Source organism: Gossypium raimondii, chromosome 11 (assembly GCF_025698545.1).
Source record: "Gossypium raimondii isolate GPD5lz chromosome 11, ASM2569854v1, whole genome shotgun sequence".
NCBI lineage: Eukaryota > Viridiplantae > Streptophyta > Magnoliopsida > Malvales > Malvaceae > Gossypium > Gossypium raimondii.
The window spans coordinates 34,204,696-34,229,994 of NC_068575.1; the positions used below are offsets into that span (position 1 = coordinate 34,204,696).

The window sequence follows — 25,299 nt, forward strand, 5'->3', positions numbered from 1 at the left end:
TTCTAATTCAGTTTTCATACTATTATAATATTCATGGTTCAATAATAAAGACATAAAACAAAACATCATATTACCTCTAATTTAACAATTAAATATAAGATGTACTAATTTCACTTATTCAAGCAGATGTAAATAAACACACATTCCATCTATTTAAGTAAATTTGCTGACCATATTCACTTAATCAAATATGTTGAGCACATAACATCTTATAATCACCAACATACTTGGATGAGCTTATCACAACATAAACTTTCATTTCGTTTTTTTTTTTCACCTTATGATCATCTCTTTTCATACGTGAACACATACATATCACGAATTTTTATTCTTACAATTCCAAATTTCGACATAATGTGAGCATATTTCATTTATTTCAAAATCATTTTCAGCATTATTGAAAATAGCTCGGTTGAAAATCATCTCTGTCTTAACAAAACAATTTCGTTAGAGCCCAAAGATATCACACCATCACGAGTCATAACATGGCATGTATAGTTGGACTCACATATGCTACGTTCGGTCTGAGAACTGACTAAACCGTAGCTCTGATACCACTAAATATAACACCCCTTACCCGTATTCGACGTCGAAATAGGGTACGAAGCATTACTAGAACACATACACTTGTAACGTATTAAAGCGAGTTACAAAATTTCATTCAAATTAAGGTTTTCCAAATTGTTAACATTCTTTTATAAATCTTCACATTATAACTCCAAATATTATAATTATAACAAATTGGGCCTAAGAGACCCGATACTTACTCATGTAATTCAATGCTTATTTTCCATTTCATTTAATTCACAATTTCTCATGTTCACAATTCAAATCAATTTCTCAATCCAATATACATTTCAAGTACCACAATAATTCTTTTAATTCAAAACATATCACTAGAAATTTCTATTTAATTCACGTACAATTCAATATCATTAAGCTCAATACTAATACATATTCACCATTTAACTCAACTTTTATCGATTTTACCATTCATTAACACATTTATAAAATTCTTAGTAGTGCAAATCAAATATCACTTAAGCTTAAATAACAACATCGAATCAACTCATCATCCTCATTCATCATTTTACTCTTCAAGTGTGAATTTAGTATTTCATTTTCTTTCCACATCCATTTCCTACGAATATCACACAAAACAATAACATATCAAATATAATTCGCAATTTATATTACCAACATGAGTTACTCCATATACCATTCATGACCTTACTTCATACAAAATCATATACCAAATATACCATATATAAATACTATGAAACTTTATTTTATCACATGAACTTTATCCATAACTAATAATGCACAACTATAAACATCATTTCTTTTCAATATTTTGTCGATTATAATCGAGCATATGACCAATTATACACAAATCATTCATATGTTCTTCCAATTTTCCTCCTCCTCCTCTCCATTCCACATCCTTAATGTGTATAACACACACTTAAACAACAATAACTATAATTTCACTATTCACTCGCATGTATATTCAAAGCTGTTTATCCGAGTCAGAGTCACTAAATTATTTTTATCTGGAGCTACAGAGCTCCAAATTAAGATCCGTTAATTTTCATAAAAATAGACTCACATATCTTCTTGCAATAAAATTATAAGAATTTTTGGTTCAGCCAAATAGTACAGCTTATTCTTTAAAGTTTCCCTTATTTCACTGCTTGACAGCTCTGACCCCTCTTCACTAAAAATGATTTCTCTCTTTTTACAGAATTCAAATGATGTTCCTATTTGTTTCTCTTGAAAATGGACTCATTGGGAAATTTAAGAATGTAAATTACAAACCATAATTATTTTTGTACAATTTTTAGTGATTTTCCAAATTCAGAACAGGGGATTTCGAAATCATTCTGACCCTGTCTCACTAAAATTCGAATATTTTAAAATATATAACTCTTTTGCTTGCTCTGTTTCTTTCATGTGAAAATAGACTCATTCAGCTTCAATTTCATATATTATTCAGCCTCTAATTTAATTTTCACCATTGTTGGTGATTTTTCTAAGTTGCACAACTGCTGTTGTTCAAAACTGTTTTATTTCTAAATTTACTCTTTTGTAGTTTCGATACTTCGTACCATCTTACTCATGGGTCAATTAAGCATCCAACCCAGAATTCCTCACATAATCTTACCCATTTCAAACATACTTTCACTTTTCCTATTTCCCTGTTGAACACTCAGAAAATCATCCGTTACTTGGTGGATTCAGCACTAAGCAACCACCTTATATTCAGTAATACGGGGAATTAGCACATAGCAACCCCTTTCACATTCAAAGATACAGTGGAATCAACACTTAGAAACCACTAAAGATTCGGGAAATCAACACTTAGCAACCCCTTTCACATTCAAAGATACGATGGAATCAGCACTTAGCAACCCCTTTTATATTCAATGTACTCTGGCTTATTCCGAGTGTTCAATCGGGAATCTTACTTTTCAACATTTTACCACATTTCTCAAACTTAACCACATTTTTATAATCTACATCAAATATTTATTCGATATTCAATCATATCTCAACAATATATTGAATAATATTAAAACAATGCATTAATTCACATGCATACTTACTTTGGTGCAATAATATAGAAATTTAGCAATTTAGTCATTAATCATTTCTTTTCTCTAATCAAGGTCAATTCCACTTCTTTCTTGATCTATAATAACACATTTGACATATTTAACACTTACATTCATCAAAACAGTCCTTGACTCGAACTTTTGCAAAATTACAAATTTGCCCCTAAACTTTTGCATATTTACACTTTTTCCCCAAAGCTCAGAAATTAAAATTCATCTCTTATTCTTATGTTTTATGACATACTGAACATTTTTCCCTTCTATGGCAATATCGAATTCCCACTCTAACACTTATGAACATTAGGTATTTTTATCGATTATGTCGTTTTACTCGTTTTCACTTAAAATCGCTTAGAAAAAGTTGTTTAACATAATTTCTAGCTTCATATTCTACCATAAAGCATCAAAATAAACACATTTCACTTATGGGTATTTTTCCAAATATAAACCCTAGGTTAGATTATTGCTAGAAATAGCTAAATCAAGTTACCGAGACTCCAAAAACGTAAAGAACATTAAAAACGGGGCTTAGAATCACTTACCATGGAGCTTGGAAGCTTGAAAACCCTAACTATGACTTCTCCTCTTGTAAAATTCGGCCAAAGCTTGAAGATGATGAAAATTTTGCCTATTTTGTCTTTTTAATTCATTTTAATTACCAAATTACCAAATTGTCTTTAACTTAAAAATATCCTATTTCGCTTATCTCATGTCCATTTTTGTCCACCAACTTAACCAATGGTCTAATTAACATATAAGGACCTCCAATTTAAAATTTCATAACAATTGGACACTTCTAACATGTAGAACTCAACTTTTGCACTTTTTACAATTTAGTCCTTTTTACTAAATTGAGTGCCCAAATGTCAAAATTTTCGAACAAAATTTTCACAAAATTATTTTGTGAAATTGTAGACCATAAAAATATAATGAAAATAAATTTTTTTCTCGTCAAATTTGCTGTCCTGAAACCACTATTTCGACTAGGCCCAAAATCGGGCCGTTAGAGTAGATCTAGCATAATTGAGTAGAGTTGCATGCAATCCTAGAAATAGGACAACATAAATCTATTGAATTAGAGTCAAATATAATAGGGGATTCCATTGATCGAGTTAATGCGACGATAGGGGTTTTAATTTGAAAGAGATTTCAATTAATCAACCTAGAGTTAGTTGTTCTTACTCTCGAAAGAGATATTAACATAATTTAGGGATTTCTACAGATCAAGTAACCAGTGAATTAGATTCATAATAATAGGTGAAGTCTAGGTGGATTCTTTCTTGGGTATTGTCTATCTCTTTGGTTAATATTCGATTATTTCTTTGATTCATTCTTTGTTGCATTCTTAATTAAATTAGTTTAGCAAATTTAGATTGAAATACATCACCCTAAATTGTTGGCTAAATAATAGAAAAACGGTAATTACTAGTACTTTTAGTCCTTATGGATATGATGTTCCCTACTCACCATAACTATACTATTGTTCGATAAGTGTGCTGCCTTTGTTGTATTTATAGTTAGTTTAGTGACCATCATTTCCCAAATATAATAAAAAAATATTTTAGCATAATCAACTTGTATACAACCAAATAGATAAGAAAATTCAATCTTAATGAAAATTTTTTGGAAAAAAAATTCTTACTACCTTTGTTAATAACCAATGAAGACACAAGATGGAAACTATAAGATGCATAAAAAATGTGGCATTGGTTTAAAGGTGTAGGGCGGTTGATGCTTGCTTGGGTGGCTGTTTTGAGGGGTGCAACGCTGGCCTTAGAGGGTGGTGAAGGTGCAGTGGCTGAAAGTTAAGGGTTGTGGTGGTGAAGTGTAGTGGAATACAATAACTTCGGGTAGGGAAGAAGGGTGCAAGATGTTGCTACTTTCGGGTTTAAGTAGCAATCGGCTAGTGGTTGTTCCTAGGAGTGGTTGACAGTTTCGATTGTGTAAAACTCTATACCTGGCCCAGTCGCTGAGCCCGAATAGAAGGACGCTACACCATCGTTATGCATCATTTATTTAGCAAATAGTTTCGCAAGTAACCAATCATCATCTTTATTTAGTCATACGTATGAATTATAGTCGTTCAACCACTTCTTATCGTTAAAACATGCCATACATACAATAAGGGTATTTAAAATATCAATCAAACCTACAAATGGGCCAAATTGTAAAATTTCCAAAATTGTTACATAGGTATCGATACTGTCTCAGAGGTATCAATATTTTTCTTAGGTGGTGTCACTCCACTATTTTGAGTTGTTTTGACTTTCCAAAGCCCGTTTTAGGTCCCAAACACCTCCAACCACCTCTGAGCATCTTCAAAATAATTTTATATTGACTTTAAAGTCTCTTAAAATTGGATTAATGATTTTATAAAATTATTTTAAGGTTTTGAATTACAATAAAAATTCTACTTTGCTCAAATCGAACGTACCCGACTTAAATCGATAAGCCCCAAACATTTAATTTACAATTTGAATAAGTCATAACATGTACTCTATAACCCAAATTGATTTCAAAATATTTTTAAAATTAAGCATTTCAAAACTCATATAACACATGAGCGTCCCATTATAATTTCTCATTTACATTTTTTACAACATACTCGATGTTGATGTTTTAATATACACATTAGTATATTATAAAACCAATTTTCCTTTTTCAACACTTCAATTTCCACTTTTATCGTTATTTCACTTCGTTGGAAAATTTTAGTTTAGAAATCACTCTTGTTACACAATGAAAAATTAATTTTTTCTAAAATCGGCGATTGTGTAATTTATAATAATAAACCCCGATCAAATTAGTACATGTTCTTTGAGCATTATATAATGCAATGAAAGGGTTAAGTTTCAAATGTACGAAGAATATAAGGACTTGGAACATATTTTGACCAATATAATAATAAACAATAATATATAATAATTAATATATTATTACTACTATTATAATATGTGATATAGTATTACATGGTCAAATAATATATTTATAAAATTATTAATACATAACTATTAATTGGTCCAAAATCAAAATTGAATTACCAACAAATTTACTCGAATTAGCTCGATTTGGTCGATTAAATTAGTTTTAATCATTAACTTTAATGATGATATACTATTATTATAATATAATAATATAGTATGCAACTATTACTAAAACTTCAATAAATATATTATATTAGATTATAATAATGTATATAGTATTACAAAATATTATAATGTTTAATCATTAATGCATATATATATAAGCTACTAATATATTATAAAACGATATAATACGATATATCATTATGTAATATAGTAGTAGGGTTAACTTTCAAATGTACACGAATATAAGGACTTAAAACATATTTTATCTAATATAATAAACAATAATATATAATGATAATAAATATATTATGTATTATTATAGCATGTGATATAATATTACCAATGTAATAATATATTTTAAAACTATTAATATATATATATATATATATATATATCTATTAATTGGTCCAAAATAAAAATGAATTTATCAACAATTTGCTTAAAACGCTAACTATAGTAGATGATAAACTATTACATAATATTATAAGATAGTGTATGGTGAGGGATCCACTTACAACAATATAAAACTAAGTTTTATAGTTTTTTATCTCTTTGTACGATTAATATTTTAACAATCCAACCGTTAAATTTATCGATGTAATTGTACTTGTCATGTATGTAAATTTTTGAATCGATTCCATAATTCTATAATATTGATCTAAAATACTATATATATTAATATTTATTGAACGATTTAAAGTTTTTTTACATAAAACAAATAGTTAAATACTTTTAATTTACATTAAATTTGACATGCATGTTCTATATAAATGAAATGTAAAATTTGACGGTTGGATTAATAAAATATTAACCATATAAAGAAATGTGAAAAGGTGTAAAACTACTTTATAAGTGGATCCTCCCCATAGTGTATAACTATTACTAAAACTATTAATACATGATATATATATATATATATAATTATTATATTATACATTATAATAAAATATATAATATTATAATATTTAATCATTAATGAATATATATAAACTATTAATATATTTTACTTTATATATTATATGATATTATATAGCATTATATAATATAGTAGGAAGGCTAACTTTTAAATGTGTAAAGAGTACAAAGAATTAGTCTATATTTCAATCAATATAATAAACAATAATATTATATAAAGATTAATAATTATGTATTATTATAGTAAGCAATATAGTATTACATAATATAATAATATATTTTAAAACTATTAATACATATATATATAATTATTATACTATAGATTATAAGAAAAGATATAGTATAAATCGTTATGTGCAATTTAGTATATTACAATACATGTCTATAATTAATAATACATAAAATATCATTAAAATGTAATATCTTAAAAAATATTATTTTATCACATTAGATTTTAAATTGAATTTTAACTTTTACAAATTGTATTTAGGTTTTCAGTATAGTTTCTTTTTATTTTGGACTTGATATTTGAACTATAATTAGTTTATTTTGACTTTGGGTGATAATGAGTATATGGTTAAAGTTTGGGCTTAGTATAATATATTTAGGTTTTGGAATAAGCATTTTAGAATATTAATATTAGATTTATAAATTTAATAAAAAAGATCAAATTTATTTAATTATCAATATAATATAATAAATAGTAAAAATATATTTTATCAATTAATATGCATTCCATATAATAAATTTTACATGCAATTTAATTTTTATATAAAAGAAATCAATTAAATATATATAATTAATACTTTTTATAATGTAAATTTAAATTATGTTTTAATCATATAAAATAAAATAAATTATTACGTTAAAATTAAAATATTTATATTTTAGAAGTTTAAAATTATTTGAATTTCTCAGAGTTGGTAGCTCGCTGACTTTGGTATCCTACGCTTAAAACAGTCGATGAATAAGGAGTGCAGAATGCTTCATGTCTAGACCTTTACACAAATAAATGTTGAACTATCCAAATAAAGACGGTAAGAGTAATAGTCATAATTGAATCACACCCAAATTGGCTTATAAAAGTATACATTCATTTTACTTTATCGGATTGGATAACATTATGATCCATTTATGTAGTCCTCTGCATTTGCAACATCATGTGAAGGATATATAAAATCTAAAAGTACTACAAGAACGTAAGAATATTTGCAACAAAAGTATTTTATTTATTTAGAAGTAAAATAAAAAATAAAAAAATGATATATTTTACTTATAAAATCATTAATTTGTTTAGACCATTTCTTTTAACAGCTACATCTTCATCGAGATATAACACAAAATGCCCATAATTTGCAGGCATGAAATAGTAGGGGAAGTGACAGAAGTAGGCAGCGAAGTGGAAAAGGTTAAGGTGGGAGATAAAGTGTGTGTGGGGTGCATGGTTGGAGCTTGCCACGGCTGCGACAGTTGGGCAAACGACCTTGAAAATTACAGCCCTAAGGCTAAACTCATTGTAACCTACAATGGTATTTACTAAGATGGAACCATAACTTATGGAGGCTATTCAGATTCAATGGTCGCCAATGAATGCTTCGTTGCTCTATCCCTGACGGCATGCCCCTTGACTCTGCAGCTCCTTTGCTTTGTGCTGGAATCACTGTTTACAGTCCTTTGAAAGGCATTGTTGGCCTTGTAGAAAATGTTCTCAATATAAAATTGTTCTCTCTTATAAAATCAAAAGTTTACAAACTATTTATAGGCTATAGTCTACCCTTTAAAACAACAAAAAATTGAAAATATTAAAATCTAATAATAACCATAAACCAATGACTCTTGACCTTTCATTTTCTTAAACAAAAAACTACTAATTTAAACCCATTAAAAACAACATAACTCTTGACCTTTCAACTCTTGACCTTTCACTTACATAACTCTTAACATTCATTTAAGTTTATTTAACAAAACTCCCCTGTAAACTTAAATGCTTCTGCCATCCTTCATGCCAATTAATTTCTTGTAGTTGTCGAAGAGTACCATCGGTAGCGGTTTTGTAAAGATATCCGCGACTTGGTCTCGACTTGCCACGTGCACTAATTTCACACTTCCTTCCTTTACATGATCTCGGATGAAATGAAAACGAATGTCAATGTGTTTGCTTCTCTCATGATTCACTGGGTTCTTTGCCAACTCAATCGCTGATTTATTGTCAACTCGTATCTCAGTTGCACCAAGTTGTTGTTGCTCCAACTCGCCCAACAAATTTCTGAGCAATATAGCATGACACAAACACCAAGATGCTGCCACATATTCAGCTTCACATGTCGATAGTGTCACAATTGGTTGCTTCTTTGAAAGCCAAGCAAATGCTGTGTTACCCATAAAGAACACATATCCCGATGTACTTTTCCGATCATCTAAGTCTCCGCACCAATCACTGTCGGAATACCCAATCAACTTGTAATCTTCCATATTTGAATAAAATAACCCGTGTGACACCGTTCCTTGAATGTACCGTAGGATTCGCTTCAACGCCTTCCAATGTGAATAAACCGGCTCTTCCATGAACCGACTTACAATGCCAACACTTAGCGAAATGTCAGGCCTTGTGCAAGTGAGATAGCGAAGGCTTCCCACCAAACTTCGGTATTTACTTGCGTCGACTCGTTCTCCTCCATCGAATTTCGAGAGTTTTACACCTGGTTCCATTGGTGTTGATACCAGGTTGCAATGTGCCATCTTGTACTTCTTCAAAATTTCCTTTGTATATGCCTCCTGTGACACAAAAATACCTGTCCTTTCTTGTCGAACCTCCAAACCAAGAAAAATTTCATTAAACCCAAATCTGTCATCTCGAATTCTTGTGTCATTTTGCTCTTAAAATCCAGTATCATCTCACCATTGTTCCCCATAAAAATGAGGTCATCGACATAAAGAGCAACAAATAACATATTACCTCCATTCTTCTCCACGTAGAGGGCATGTTCATAAGGACATTGTTTGAACCCATTCTCCTTGAAGTATGTATCGATACGAGTATTCCATGCCCGCGGTGCTTGCTTCAACCCGTAAAGTGCCTTCTTCAATTTCAACACCTTCTTTTCCTCTCCATTTTTCATATACCCAGGTGGTTGTTCAATGTAGACTTCTTCTTCGAGCACACCATTCAAGAATGCCGACTTGACATCCATTTGAAATATTGGCCATTTAAATTGTGCCGCTTGTGCAATGAGCAACCGGATTGTCTCCATTCTTACAACGGGAGCAAATACCTCATCATAATCGATCCCCTCCTTTTGCTTATATCCCTTTGCAACAAGTCGCGCCTTGTACCGTTCTAACTCATCTTGAGCATTCATCTTTCTTTTGAACACCCACTTCACGCCAATGGGCTGACTTCCTTTTGGTAATTCCGTTAACTCCCATGTGTTGTTGCGATCAATTGCTTTAATCTCCTCATCCATAGTAGTTTGCCACTTCATGTCTCGCACCGCCTCTTCAAAACTTATAATCTCGGAATCTGCCAAAAGACATACAATATGTACCTCATTTGTTGAATCATACAAATCTTGCAAACTTCGCATTTTTGGTTGTTGCGGTTCATCTTCATCATCGGTAGTTTCAGGATTTGTTGGTATGATTGTTGGTGTAGCGATTGATGATCCTCCATCTTTGATGATAACCTCCGTTGAGTTATTCCAATCCCACTCGCTTGCTTCATTAAATCGTACATCACGACTTACCACAACCTTCTTACTTATCGGGTCGAGTAGCTTGTATCCTTTTGTTTTCTCATCATACCCAATAAAAATAAACATTTTTCTTTTGTCTTCGAGCTTCGTTCTTCACTGATCCAGCACATGTGCATAGGCCTCACTACCAAATACTTTAAGATGAGAAACTGATGGTTTTTGTCCACTCCAAGCCTCTTGTGGTGTTTGATCATCCAACTTCACATGTGGACATCGATTTTGCACATAGATGGCACATTGCACGGCTTCTGCCCAAAATTCCTTCGGCATCTTCTTGCTCTTGAGTATTGATCGAACCATGTCGAGAATAGTCCGATTCTTCCTCTCGGCCACACCATTTTGTTGGGGAGAGTACGGTGTGGTTAGGAATCGTCTTATGCCTTGCTCCTCACAATACTCCATGAAAGCCATCGAAGTATACTCGCCACCTCTATCAGATCGTACAGATTTGATGTGTCTACCAGTTGCTTTTTCAACCATCACTTTGAACTTCTTGAACACCTCAAATGCCTCGGATTTTTCATTAAGAAAATAAACCCAAGTTTTTCGTGAGAAATCATCGATAAAAGAAATGAAATACCTTTTACCGCTAAAAGATTCGGGGGTGATTGGTCCACATATGTTGGTATGAATCAATTCGAGAAGTTGCTTAGCCTGATATTCTGCCTTCTTTTGAAACGAAGTTCTCGCATGCTTACCTAGCACACATTCTTCACAAAATTTTCCCTCATAGTCCATGTCTGGTAGCCCATGCACCAAATTCTTCTTCGCCAACTCGTTTAGACCACCATAATGTAGATGGCCAAAATGGATATGCCACAGTGACGCCTTGTCTTCAACATCAACTCGCAAACATTTTCCTCGAACACTTCTCAGATTCAACCTGAACATGTGATTTCTCTCCATTTCAACTCGAGCGACCAAACACCCTTCCTTATCTTTCAAGTGTAACACCCGATCTTTCATAAGTACCAAATAATCTTTTTCCATGAGTTGCCCCATAATCAAAATGTTGCTCTTGAGGTCTGGTACGTAATACACATCATGGATTGACCCAACTAACCCATCATTTTGTAAATAAAAAATGGTACCTTGGCCTTTTACCTCAACCTTCGACGCATCTCCAAATGACACATGTCCCATTTCAACATTTTGCATCTCTTTGAATAGGTGCTTGAGCCCACACATATGGTTGCTTGCACCTGTGTCAAGGTACCACACCATGTTGTTGTTGGTGTTGACTTCGTTGTGTGCCATCAAGAGAAAACCTTCTTTTACCTCATCATTTTCCGTAGTTAGGTTGGTTGTCTCTTCCACCTTTTTTGAGACACGACATTCTTTCACGAAATGTCCCGCCTTACCACAATTGTAACACTTATCAGAGTTACAATCCTTCGCATAGTGACCATATTTGCCACACTTGTAGCACTCGACATTGGAATAATTCGACCATCTGCCTCTTCCACGACCACATCTTCTTCCACGCCAATTTTGTTGGTTTGAATGCTCCTTCTCCTCATAATTCCCTTCTTGACCACTGCCTTTTCTACCACGACCATTTCCTCGATCTCCACGACCACGATCTCTACCTCGAAGGCTTTGAGAATAGAAATCCTTTTCATCTTTGATTGATGCCTTGGTTTGAAGTGCTTGCTCGAGTGTCTCCTCTTTCTTCTTCTTCTTACGTTGTTCATGTGCCTTGAGAGAACCGGCGAGTTCATCGACTGTGAGCGTTGCTAGATCTTTCGAATCTTCTATGGCACACACGACGTTCTCGAAACTGTCAGTTAATGATCTCAAAATCTTCTCCACAACTCGTGCATCGGTTAACGCTTCTCCGTTTCAGTTGAGTTGGTTCACCACGGTTTAAACATGTGTGATATAGTCAGAGACACCTTCCGATTCCTTCATCTTCATACCTTCCAGCTCGCCACGAAGAGTTTGAAGGCAGACTTGTTTAACTCAGTCGGCTCCTTTGTACACCTTTGCTAAAATGTCCCACGCTTCTTTTGAAGTTGTCGCACTTGCAATCTTCTCAAAGCCCGACTTATCAACGACTCGAAATAACATGTACAATGCTGCCGTATATCCCGCAGTAGTTGTCAGTTCTACGAAACCTTCTTGGACTACCTCCCAACCATCTTGAGACCCGAGAAGAGCTTTCATTTGGATGCTCCAATTCTCATAGTTCACATTTGTTAGTCGAGGCAATGGCACATTACTAGTCACACTCTCCATAGCTCTGATACCAAATTGTAGAAAATGTTCTCAATATAAAATTGTTCTCTCTTATAAAATCAAAAGCTTACAAACTATTTATAGGCTATAGTCTACCTTTTAAAACAACAAAAAACTGAAAATATTAAAATCTAATAATAACCATAAACCAATGACTCTTGACCTTTCATTTTCTTAAACAAAAAACTACTAATTTAAACCCATTAAAAACAACATAACTCTTGACCTTTCAACTCTTGACCTTTCACTTACATAACTCTTAACATTCATTTAAGTTTATTTAACAGGCCTTGGTCATGTTGCTGTTAATTAGCACTTCTCCTAGCAAGAAGGCTGAAGCCTTGAAACATCTCGGTGCTGACTCTTTTTTGGTTAACCGTGACCAGGACGAACTACAGGTAATTGTGTGCACTTACTCCTTTTACTAAAAGAAATTTTGGGAATGATTTTACTTTTCCGGGTTGGAGCAGGCTGCCATGGGTACTTTTGGGAATTATAGACAGTCTCTGCTACTCATCCAATTATGCCACTGCTTGGTCTTCTAAAATCCAATGGGAAACTTATTATGGTTGGTGCACCTTACGAGCCACTTGAGTTACCTGTCTTTTCGTTGATTATAGGTAAACAGAAAAAAGCATTTAATAAACAATAGTCTTGGAGTTTGAATTCGAGTATAAAGGTGACAAGTAATTTATATATTTCTGATAAAAAACAGGAAGGAAGACGATGGCTGCAAGTGGTATCGGAGGAATGAAGGAGACAAAAGAAATAATTGATTTCGCAACGAAACACAACATAAAAGTAGATATTGAAGTTATATCCATGGATTATGTGAACAAAGCGATGGAGAGACTTGAAAACGCTGATGTCAGATACAGACCAAGCCTTCAAGTTGAAAATCACTAATCCATTGTTTTAAAATACTCAGATGTCGCAGTAGTTTCGTGAGTGAATATCGTTTGCTTAAACAGACTTTGGTATGCTATGCTTAAAACAATCGATGAATAAAGAGTGCAGAATGCTTTATGTCTGGAGCTTTTATTTTAATACACGAATAAATGTTCAACTATCCAAATATGGGCGATCAAAGTAATAGTCATAATTGAATCACACCAAAATTGGTTTATTGGAGTTTACATTTGTAGAACATAGAACGTCGGTAATGAAAATATATCACAAAGAAAAGAGAAATAAAAATAAATAACACAAAACTTTTTACGTGAAAACCCTTTTAGAAAAAACCACGGGCAGAGGAGAAGAAAATTTACTATGTCGAATTCGAATGATTACAAGAGAAGTAGACTATGTCTATTTATAGGCTTGTAAAACCATATTCTAATAGGAGTGTAGTAAGATTGAAACACTTTATTCTAATCAATATCAAATAGATGGAGTTTAATAAGGTTTAAAAAACCTTATTCTAAAATAAAATAAATGAAGTATAGTTCAATAGGAATTTTATTTTTATTTTATTTTACCACTATATTTTATTTAAATAAGGATTTGAGTCACTTAATTCTAACAATCTCCACCTTGACATGAATTCTTAATGAACAAGTTCTTCATCTCGAACTCTCAACGAATAAGTTCTCCACCTCTTCCATAAAACTCCTTAAGGGTTTAACTTCAACAATGAACACCAACCAAGTCTAAGCAATGCTCAAACGTGGTTATAGGAAGTGACTTAGTCATAATCTCTGCAGGATTTTCATGAGTACTAATTTTGCTCACAACAATATCACCACGAGCAATAATATCACGAACAAAATGATACCGAAGATCAATGTGTTTTGTTCTCTCATGAAACATTTGATCTTTTGTACGGAAGATGGCACTCTGACTGTCACAAAATACTATATTGATTTGAAGGTCTTCATTGAGTTTACTAAATAGTCCCTTCAACCAATTAGCTTCTTTACAAGCCTCAATAATCGTCATATACTCAGCTTCAGTGGTAGACAAAGCAACTGTAGTTTGCAAAGTGGCTTTCCAACTGATTGCACAACCTCCGATTGTAAAGACATAACCTGTGAGAGATATTCTTCTATCATGGTCTCCAGCAAAATCAGCATCAACATATCCAATGACTCCATCTCTAGTTCTTCCAAATTGTAAGCAAACATTAGTAGTACCTCGTAAGTATCTTAAAATCCACTGAACTACTTTCCAATGTTCTTTACCGGGATTCGCCATGTATCTGCTAACTGCACTGACTACATATGATAAATCTAGACGTGAACAAACCATAGCATACATGAGAGATACCACTGCACTAGAGTATGAAACGTGTGACATGTACTCAATCTCATCATCTGATTGTGGAGACAAAGCCGATGAAAGTCTAAAATGAGTTGCTAAAGGAGTACTAACAGGCTTAGCATTTTGCATATTGAATCTGCAAAGAACTTTCTCAATGTACCCCTTTTGACTTAGGTACAATTTACTTTTTTTTCTATCTCTGAGAATCTCCATACCAAGTATCTTATTTACTAGTCCCAAATCTTTCATCTCAAATTCTTCACTTAGTTCGGGTTTGACCTTTCTTATCTCTCTTTTATCTTTTGCTGCTATCAACATGTCATCAACATAAAGGAGTAGATACACAAAAGAACCATCACTATTTTTCTTAAAGTAAACACAATTGTCAAAGCTACTTCTATTGAAATCATGAGAAGTCATAAAGGAATCAAACCTCTTGTACCACTGTCTTGGTGACTGTTTCAAACCATAAATGGACCTTTCAGCAAGCAAATAGTCCTCTTTTTTTCTGAGACTGTAAAACCCTCTGGTTGTTGCATGTAAATATCCTCCTCAAGTTTTCCATACAAAAATGTTTTTACATCTAACTGCTCAAAAGCTCAAATCGAACTATACTTCACAATTGGGGAGAACACATCTTTGAAGTCTACTTCTGGAATTTGACTGTAATCCTTTGCAACAAGCCTTACTTTATATCTGGGTTCTTCAACTCCTAGAGTCCATTCTTTATTTTTAAACACCCATTTACAACGTACAACCTTTTTACCTTTAGGAAGTTTCACAAGACCCCATGTTTTGTTTTTGTGGAGTGATTCCATCTCCTCTTGCATAGCCAACATACACTTTTCTGAGTCTTCACAGCTAACTGCATCAGAATAATTTGATGACTCTTGGTTTGCATCTATATCTTCAGCCACATTTAATGCATAAGCAACTAGATCAGCCTCGGCGTACTTCTTCAGAGGTTTAATTTCTCTTGTAGTTCTATTTTTGGTGATAGAGTATTGTGGTGAAGAAGCAACTCTATTCTGAATTTTTGTATTGGCTTGAGGAGTCGACTCTATTGTAGATTTTAGATTGATCTGATGTTCCACCTACTTTTGATTTTCTTTAATGGAAGAGTCTTTAAGAGAAAAGTTAGGTAGCATAGCAGTTTCATCAAAAACAACATCTCTGCTAATCACAACTTTTCTATTTTCAGGACACCACAACTTATACCTTTTACACTAACTTTATAACCAAGAAAAACACATTTAATGGATCTCAATTCCAATTTTCCATTATCAACATGAGAATACGCAGGAACCTAAAGATTTTTAAATCAGGATAGTCAGCAGGATTACCAGACCATACCTCTTGTGGAATATTTTTCTCAATGGCAATGGGTGAAGATCGGTTGATCAAAAAAATGCAATAGAGGCTGCTTCGACCCAAAATGACTTTGGTAAGTTGCCATTTGACAACATACATCGAACCTTCTCTATGATCGTTCTGTTCATTCGTTCTGCAATGCTATTTTGCTGTGGAGTATGAAGAACTGTCAAGTGTCTCATAATCCCTTCTGACTTGCACAGTTTATTAAACTCATCAGAACAGAACTCGAAGTTATTGTCTGTTTGATAATATTTTATTTGTTTTCTCGTCTGTTTTTCAATCATACTTTTCCAAGACTTAAATGCAAAAAACACATCGCTTTTCTGCTTCAGGAAGAACGTCCACATTTTTTTGGAAAAATCATCAATAAAAGTTAGCATATAATTAGCTCTACCTCTCGAAGGCACTCTAGATGACCCCCACAGATCAAAACGAATATACTCCAACGTTCCCTTCTTGTTATGGATTCCTCTAGTAAATTGAACTCTCTTTTGCTTCCCAAAAATGCAATGCTCACAGAACTTCAGTTTGCAAATTCTTTGCTTATCAAGAAGTCCTTTTTTGCTCAATTCTGCCATGTCATTCTCACTCATATACCCTAGGCGCATATGCCAAAGTTTAGTAATATCATCTGACAAGGAAGAGGATGCGACAACTGCATCACCAGTAATAGTAGAACCCTACAAAACATATAACTTAGTAGTATTTATCTATCCATATATCACAACGAGGGAACCTTTGAAAATCTTCAAAACCCCACTTTCAGCTGTGTATTTGTACCCTTTTGAATCAAGAGTACTTAATGAAATTAAATTTCTCTTCAATTCTGGAACATGTCGTACGTCACTAAGTGTTCTGACAACTCCATCAAACATCTTAACTTTAATTGTTCCAACACCTGCAATCCTACATGAAGCATTATGTCCCATCAAAACAACACCTTCAGGCACTATTTTGTATGTTGTAAACCAATCCCGATTGGGACTCATGTGGACCCGAATCAAGGATTCACTCCTCGTTCACTTTAGAATTGTTGACAGAAGCGACTAGAAGTTCACTATCACTGTAGTCTTTTACAACATCAGCTTTACTAGAATTTTCTAGTTGTTTTCCATTTTGATTCGTAGCCTCCCTTTTGATCTTATTCTGTAGCTTATATCACTCAAATTTAATGTGCCCTTTCTTTTTGCAGAAGTTAAAAGTTTTACCACTGTTTGAAGACTTCGATCTACCCTTACACTTACCGCGAGAATTTCGTTCTTGTGTTCTTCCACGATCATCATCAGCATTTCAATATTGTCTCCCAGAGACTCGAAGCTATATAAAATCGTATCTCTAAAGGTTGAATAAGACGGGGGCAACGAATAAAGTAGAATCAACCCTAGATCTTCCTTATCATACTGAACCTCCATGGCTTCCAAGTTTGAGAGAATTTCTTTAAACACTATTAAGTGTTCGTGCACAGACGCACCTTCCTCCAAATGATGAGCATAAAGACGCTGCTTCATATGCAGCTTGCTAGTTAGAGTTTTCGACATACATATCTGTTCCAACCTCTTCTATAGTCCAGCGGTGGTCTTCTCCTTCATCACATCCTGCAAAATTTCGTTAGGAAAATGCAGATGTAACTGTGTTAAGGCCTTTTGATCCTTGCGCTTTTTCTCTTCCTCCGTCAATGTTGAAGGCATCTTATCTACCCCTAGCAGGGCTTCCTTTAAGTCCATCTGTGCAAGAACTGCCTACATCTTTATCTTCCACAACGTGAATCTGGTGTTGCGATCTAACAGCGGAATTTCATACTTCAAAGATGCCATTACCGTGATTGAGATGAATAACCCGGAAGTTCTGATGCCAATTTATAAAAAATAGAACGTCGATAATGAAAATATATCACAAAGAAAAGAGGAATAAAAATAAATAACACACAGATTTTTACGTGGAAACCCTTTTAGGAAAAAACCACGGGCAGAGGAGAAGAAAATTCACTATGTCGAATTTGAATGATTACAAGAGAGTAGACTATGTCTATTTATCGGCTTGTAAAACCATATTCTAATAGGAATGTAGTAAGATTTAAACACCTTATTTTAATCAATATCAAATAGATGGAGTTTAATAAGGTTTAAAAAACCTTATTCTAAAAATAAAATAAAAAAAGTATAGTTCTATAGGGATTTTACTTTTATTTTATTTTACCACTGTATTTTATTTAAATAAGGATTCAGGTCACTTAATTCTAACAATATTCAGTTTAGTTAATCAGATTGGATAACATTATGATCCATTTATGAAGGCCACGTGAAGAACATATAAAAACCAAAATTATTGCAAGAAAGTAAGAATATTGGACTGGCGTTGCCATTTTGTTGAGTAATAACATATAGGAAGCAGAGCTTTAAGAGGTGGGTTTCAACATGTTACTAATATCAATGACAAATCGACATTTGACATCCGCTTTGAGAAGGAGTTCAATGGCAGTGTTCACATAATCGATAGGTATAATTTCAATGTCTGGTTTTATGCTTTGTTTAACTGCATAATCAATCATCTCTTGAGTCTCTCTTATCCCTCTAATCAAACTTCCTTCTATTATCTTTCTCCATGCCAGTTTTAATGTAAAAACACATCAATATTATTTGAATATACATCCAGTGAAGTCGAGCCTCATACATTTTTAGAGAGTATATATTCACCATAAACTTTTACCTTGGAGCAATGGAAAGGTTGGTAGCTCAAGTGGTTTCTCTAGAGCACCAAAAAGAACAAGCTTCCCGTGAGTCTTCAACAACCCAAGCAAAGGCAGCAAGGGATGTTGAGCATATATTGTATCGATGATGCCATCCAATGTACCATTAACAGCCTAAGAAAAATAAACATATATATTTACATATAAATGTGTGTTAAATTTAGAAAATTTCATTATTGACAAAATATTAAAAGAAAAAGGAAAAGGTTGTTGAAACTAAACCTGAAGCTGATCTTGGTCTCAGCTGACAAAAAATGAATCAACACCAAGATTTTCTAAAGCTGCTTTCTTCTTGTTTATAGAAGTGCTAATGACTGTAACTTTGGCCCTCATAGCCTTGTCAAATTTAATAGCCAAATGGCCTATTCCTCCCAATCCAATAACTCTAATATGCAAGTCAGGCTTATCGAGTCCATAAAATGTCAATGGACTATACACTGTGATTTCAGCGGAAAGAAGGGGGCGGCGGCATCAAGAGGCTGGTTGTGAGGAATGCGGATGATAAAGTGGTCATCCACCACCATAGTGTTAGAAAAACCCCCATATGTAACAGTTCCGTCATAGTACTTTCCTCCATAAGTAGCTATCAATTTGGGGCAATAATTCTCAAGATTGTTAGTGCAGCTATCGCATGAATGGCAGAAGCCAACCATGCAGCCTACTCCAACTTTGTCTCCAACTTTGAACTTTTCTACCTTACTTCCCACCTCTGTCACTTGCCCTACAATCTCATGTCTGCATCTAATATGTTTGTTTTAAACCTCTATATTTGATTGCCATGAACAAAGAGATGAATTGATGAAGATAATATATATACCCAGGGACAAGAGGGTATACGTTGGAACTAAGAATGTGAAAATGAATGAAGTTAGCAGTTTCTTGAGCTTGAAGACTCGATACTTGCTGAGTAAATAAAATAGAATCAGGCTTGAAAAACAAAAAAAAGTAAGAAAAGAGAATTTGATGATGAATTTTTTCATTATGAAAGATGGCATAATGCCAATACATATACCAAACATAATCTGGTCAAAATAAGCAAATTGTTACCTAAACATTACCTACTACCACTAAGTACATTGAAACTTGTTAAACATAACTTGTACACTTTTGCAAAGGCGATTTATCAGCTCAAGCTTCACCTAATTACATCAAATATGTTACCTACTTAGTTCAAATCTGACTAAGTTACAAAACAACACTTAAAGTAACAAAACAAAATGAAATACAATAACAACAATGTGCTTCAGCTGTTACATACATGGCTCGAGTAGCTTGTTCTACAACTTGATGTTGCATGTGTTACATGGAAGTCAAACTTCAACACTCCTCCTTGGCTTGCATGCTGGATACTCCCAATTTGACTCTCAAATGCTCGAACCTTGACACACTAAGGGGCTTTGTCAAGATATCAGCAAGCTGATCCTTAGAACTGCAAAATCAGTTTCACTTCTTGAGCTTGTTCCATTTCCCTAACAAAAGAAACTTAATCTTGAAATGCTTTGTTCTCCCATGGAACACTGGATTCTTTGCAATTGCAATAGTAGATTAGTTGTCACATTTAATCTCTGCTGCTTCCCTTTGGTGAAGATTCAAGTCTGTCATGATCTTTCTTAGCCAAATGGCTTGGTTAACAGCACTAGCAGCTGATACATACTCAGCTTCAGTAGTTGATTGAGCAACAACATTTTACTTCTTCGAACTCCAACAAAAACTGGCTGAACCAAGGGTAAATAGATACCCTGAGGTGCTCTTCATATCATCCACTGATCCAGCCCAATCACTATCAACATAACCAAGTAGCTTCATGTTATAAGCTTTGCTGAACATCATTCCAAAGCTTAGTGTACCTTTGATATACCTGAGAACTCTTTTGGCAACTTGTAAATGTTTCACATTGCAGCAATGCATGAATCTAGATAACAGACTTATAGCAAACATAATGTCTGGTCTAGTGGCTATCAAATAGAGCAGACATCCAACCAATCTCCTATAGGTTGATTCATAAACCTTCTCAAAATCACCTTGGCTTGATAGCTTCTATCCAATAGCAACTAGTGTGCTTGTTGCCTTACAGTTCAGCATGGAGAATTTGTTTAGAATCTTTAAGGCAAATGCGTTCTGACTTAGGAAAATTCCTTGCTGAGTTTGAGACACTTCCATGCCAAGGAAGTAGGACATTTGTCCTAAATCAGATATCTTAAACATTTTCTACATTTTGCCTTTGAAATCAGCTAGCATTGCATAATTTTCTCCTTCTTCATATACAAGATTGGCTCACTGATGCTTATCTCGAGCCCTAAGCTAGCTAGGTAGCTATTTATTCTGTCATACCAGGCTCCTGGTGCTGGTTTTAAGCCATACAAGGCTTTCTTCAGCTTGTAGACACTATCTTCCTTGCCAGCTACTTTGAAACCTTCAGGCTGCTCGACATATATCTTCTCATCAAGAAAAACATTGAGGAAGGCAGATTTTACATCGAGTTGATGACTCTTCCGAAAATTCTATACAGCCAAGGCAACAAATAGTCTAATTGTGTCAAGCCTGGCCACTGGTGCAAATGTTTCAAGGTAATTAATGTCATACCTCTGACTGAATCCCTTCACTACCAACTGAATCCCTTCACTACCAACCTTGTTTTTAGCTTGTTCAAAGTTCCATCAGCATTATGCTTGGCTCGAAACACCCACTTCACTCCTATAACCTTCTTGTTAGCTGGTCTTGCAACTAGCTCCCAAGTCTGATTCTTATGAATCATGTTCATTTCATCAAGCATGGCCTGTTTCCATCCTTATTGAGCTTCAACCTCTTCAAAACAACTTGGTTCAACAATAGCCACATCAACCCTTTCATATATTTCAGCCAATGGTCTAGTTCCTCTAACTGGCACATCATTAATGTCTATTTTAGGATCATTTCGATCAGCTTCAGTCTAACTTGTCACCAGGTCTTCAGCAGCAGTCTCTGGTTCGTTTTTATCCCAGTTCCAACTTGACTTCTTATCAAATACTACATCTCTGCTCACAAAGACTTTTTTGGATGAAGGGTTCAAGACCTATAGCCTTTCTTGATACTGCTATAGCCCACCAGGATGCCAGGTTGAGCCTTCTTGGCCAACTTATCTCTTTTTACTGTTGGGACATGGGTATAGCATATGCATCCGAAGACCCTCAGGTGAACAACTGATGGTTTGAACCCAAACTAGGGCTTGAATAGAGTTTTATAAACCAATGCCTTAGTTGGTAACCTATTTTTATGATATACATCAGTGTTAATTGCCTTAACCCATAAGGTTTTGGGCAAATTTCTCTCAAACAACAGACATCTTGCCATATCCATCAAGTTTCTATTATTTCTTTCACTAACACCATTTTATTAAGGTGTGTAGGTATTGGTGAGTTGCTGCTTGATTCCTGCTTCATCACAAATCCCTGAAACATAGTTGAGGTATACTCTATCCCACTATTTAACCTCAATGTCTTCAGCTTGCAACCTATTTTTGTTTCTACTGTAGCCTTGAACTTCCAGAATACTAAGGCCACTTCTAATTTGTGCTTTAGGAAGTAAATCCAGCAATATCTCAAGTAGTCATCAATGAAAAGGATAAAATACCCGCTGCCATTTAAAGACTGTGTCTTCATAGGGCCATACATATCAATGTGGACTAGTTTTAACTTTTCAGAGGCTCTCTTGGCTTTGTTCAAAGGAAATGGCAGTCTAGTTTACTTTCCTAGCTGACACACGTCACACACTTCTTCTTTCTCAACTGATTTGGAGAAGTTTCCAACCAAGTCTTCTTTGGTTAGCTGAGCCAGTGACTTGTAGTTGATATTGTCTAGCCTCTTTTGCTACAGCTTAGTTTCATCCAAAGTAGTTGTATAGGTACTGTCTGAACCCTTATTCTAGTCCACAATAAAACTTCTGTCAACCATGGTCACTGACATGAGTTTCTATCCACATGGTTCATTGATCATGCATTCTTTACCTTTGAACACTACTGAATAGCCCTTTTCTAGCAATTGAGCTAAACTGTCTGAATATTGCTTCACTGTTTCTTCTTCTTTCATCTTTAAATTTTCAAAGTCCCTTTTCAAATTCAGTAGTTGTTGCTGTCTCATTCTTTCAGTCCCTTGTAACTCCTCCTTCAACTTGTCCCAAGCCTGCTTTGGTGACTCACAAGCCATAATCATTGTGAAAATCATATCAGACAAACTACTTTGGATGCAAGACATGGACTTGTGTCTCTTGGTTCTTTCATCTGTGTGCTGCCTGATCAGAGCCACTGTAAAATTGACTCTTAGATGTGCTGGTTCAACATTCGAGTTAACCACTTCCCACAAGTTGAATGCCTACAAGTAGGTTTTCATCTTTGCTACCCAAATGTTGTAACATTCTCCATTGAAGATTAATGGTGCAGCTGGAGAGAAACCTGAAGAAGACATAGTTTTGAGGAATGAAAAATGACAGGTCCACTAAGAAGATGAGCTCTGATATTAATTGTTGGAATTAAGAATATGAAAATGAATGAAGTTAGCAGTTTCTTGAGCTTCAAGGCTCGATACTTGCTGAGCAAACAAAACAGTATCAGGCTTGAAAGACAAAAGAAAGCAAGAAAAGTGAATTTAATGATGAATTTTTTTTATTAAATTGAAAAATGGCATAGTGCCAATACATATACCAGGCATAAGCTGGTCAAAATAAGCAAATTGGTACCTAAACATTACCTACTACCACTAAGTACATTGAAACTTGTTAAACATAACTTGTACACATTCCAGAGGTGATTTATCAGCTCACGCTTCATCTAATTACATAAAATATGTTACCTACTTAGTTCAAATCTAACTAAGTTACAAAATAACACTTAAAGTAACAAAACAAAATGAAATACAATAGCAGCAATGTGTTTCAACTGCTACATGCAAGGGTCGGACAGCTTGTTCTGCAACTTGATGTTGCATGTGCTGCATAAAAGCCAAACTTCAACAGTATAAGGTCTTACCCCATTCATTCTTGCCATTATGAAGATCGGTATGACATATCTCACAATAAAACACCTTGAAAGCCACATCTTTCTCTCCTGTTGCCTTGGAAATCAACACAATATTTAACTTTATCAATCAACAACGACACAAACAGCCTTAGAAGAAGATCAAACTTGATCAAATAAAAAAGAAAGAAAAGGAAAAACCTTCTTAAAAATTTGAATGGGGAGTGAACACCGGAAGTTTCTCTGGCCGCCCATCCAAAAGCCTTGTTTAAGTGTTCTTCTTCTGGAAATCTTGACATTGTCAGACGTGTAATTTTTTAGCCTCTTCTAGTCTTAAAAGCAAAACAAATGGTATTAAAAAATGATAAACTAATATTTAGTAGTATGGGAAAGAGAAGGTGTTTATAGCGGGGTTTTGGGAGGCTATGCTTACATATTGGCTGACCATATAATTGGAAAATGTTGGCAATGAATTGAAAAGTAAGTTCAAAACTTGAAACTTTCTCGACTCACAAGTCACAAAAGCTACCAATAAACATATAGGTTTTTTTTCTACCTTCCGTTTTCAAATTGCTTTCGACTTAAAAAAAATTACTCCAACTCGTTGCTTCTTATCTTTTGTTTTACTTAGCAACAGTATCAACGTCCGGATTGGTTATCGCCCTTTTTTTTCTTCTCCCATCAACCCTTTCTTTCTTTTTCTTTTCATTCACTACATATATCTTCTCTCTTTTCACTTTATTTATCTATTTTGTGAGTATCTTTGTTGTTTTACAAGTTGTAATGGATAGATGATGGTGTCTGTTATTTGCTAAAATTCCTCCGACCACCAATAGTTTTTCTTAGAAAGTGGGTGGCTCTTCCTCAATTTCTTAATTTTTTTCTATTTTGAGAGTATTTTAGAATAATAAATGATTTCATGTGTCGATGTGGACCCGTATTGTCTTAAGTTTTATATTTTTTGTTTGTTTTTCATTATTTAATAAGTTTTCATTTTTAGGTGGTGAACCCCATGATCAGCGATGGAGGTGTTTCGTAGAGGGTGGTGGTGGTGGTGGGTGATTTGTTTTCACTTTCAGAGTTTGCGTGATGTTCTGGGAAAGTAAAGTGTTAGAAAGGTTTAATTTTGAGGGTTGACTATTTTCTCTGGTCTCAACCAACGATTTGTTGTGGGGAGATGGCGGGTAGACCCAACATTGGTGAATTGAAGGCTATGAGGATGTTTTATAGTCTATAGATGAACACATCTTGCAACTGGGTTATCCATGTTTTATCTACTTGACACGTGATAATCTCTTCAAAAACAGGGTTATTAGGTACTTGC

General features: G+C 34.2%; 2 pseudogenes; one reads left to right on the plus strand and one right to left on the minus strand.

Annotated features, from left to right (window-relative positions):
- The first annotated feature begins 12,905 nt into the window (after positions 1-12,905).
- Positions 12,906-13,515, plus strand: LOC105801099 (probable mannitol dehydrogenase; annotated as a pseudogene).
- Positions 13,516-18,525: 5,010 nt separating this feature from the next.
- On the minus strand, positions 18,526-24,274 carry LOC105804129 (probable mannitol dehydrogenase; annotated as a pseudogene).
- Positions 24,275-25,299: the final 1,025 nt, after the last annotated feature.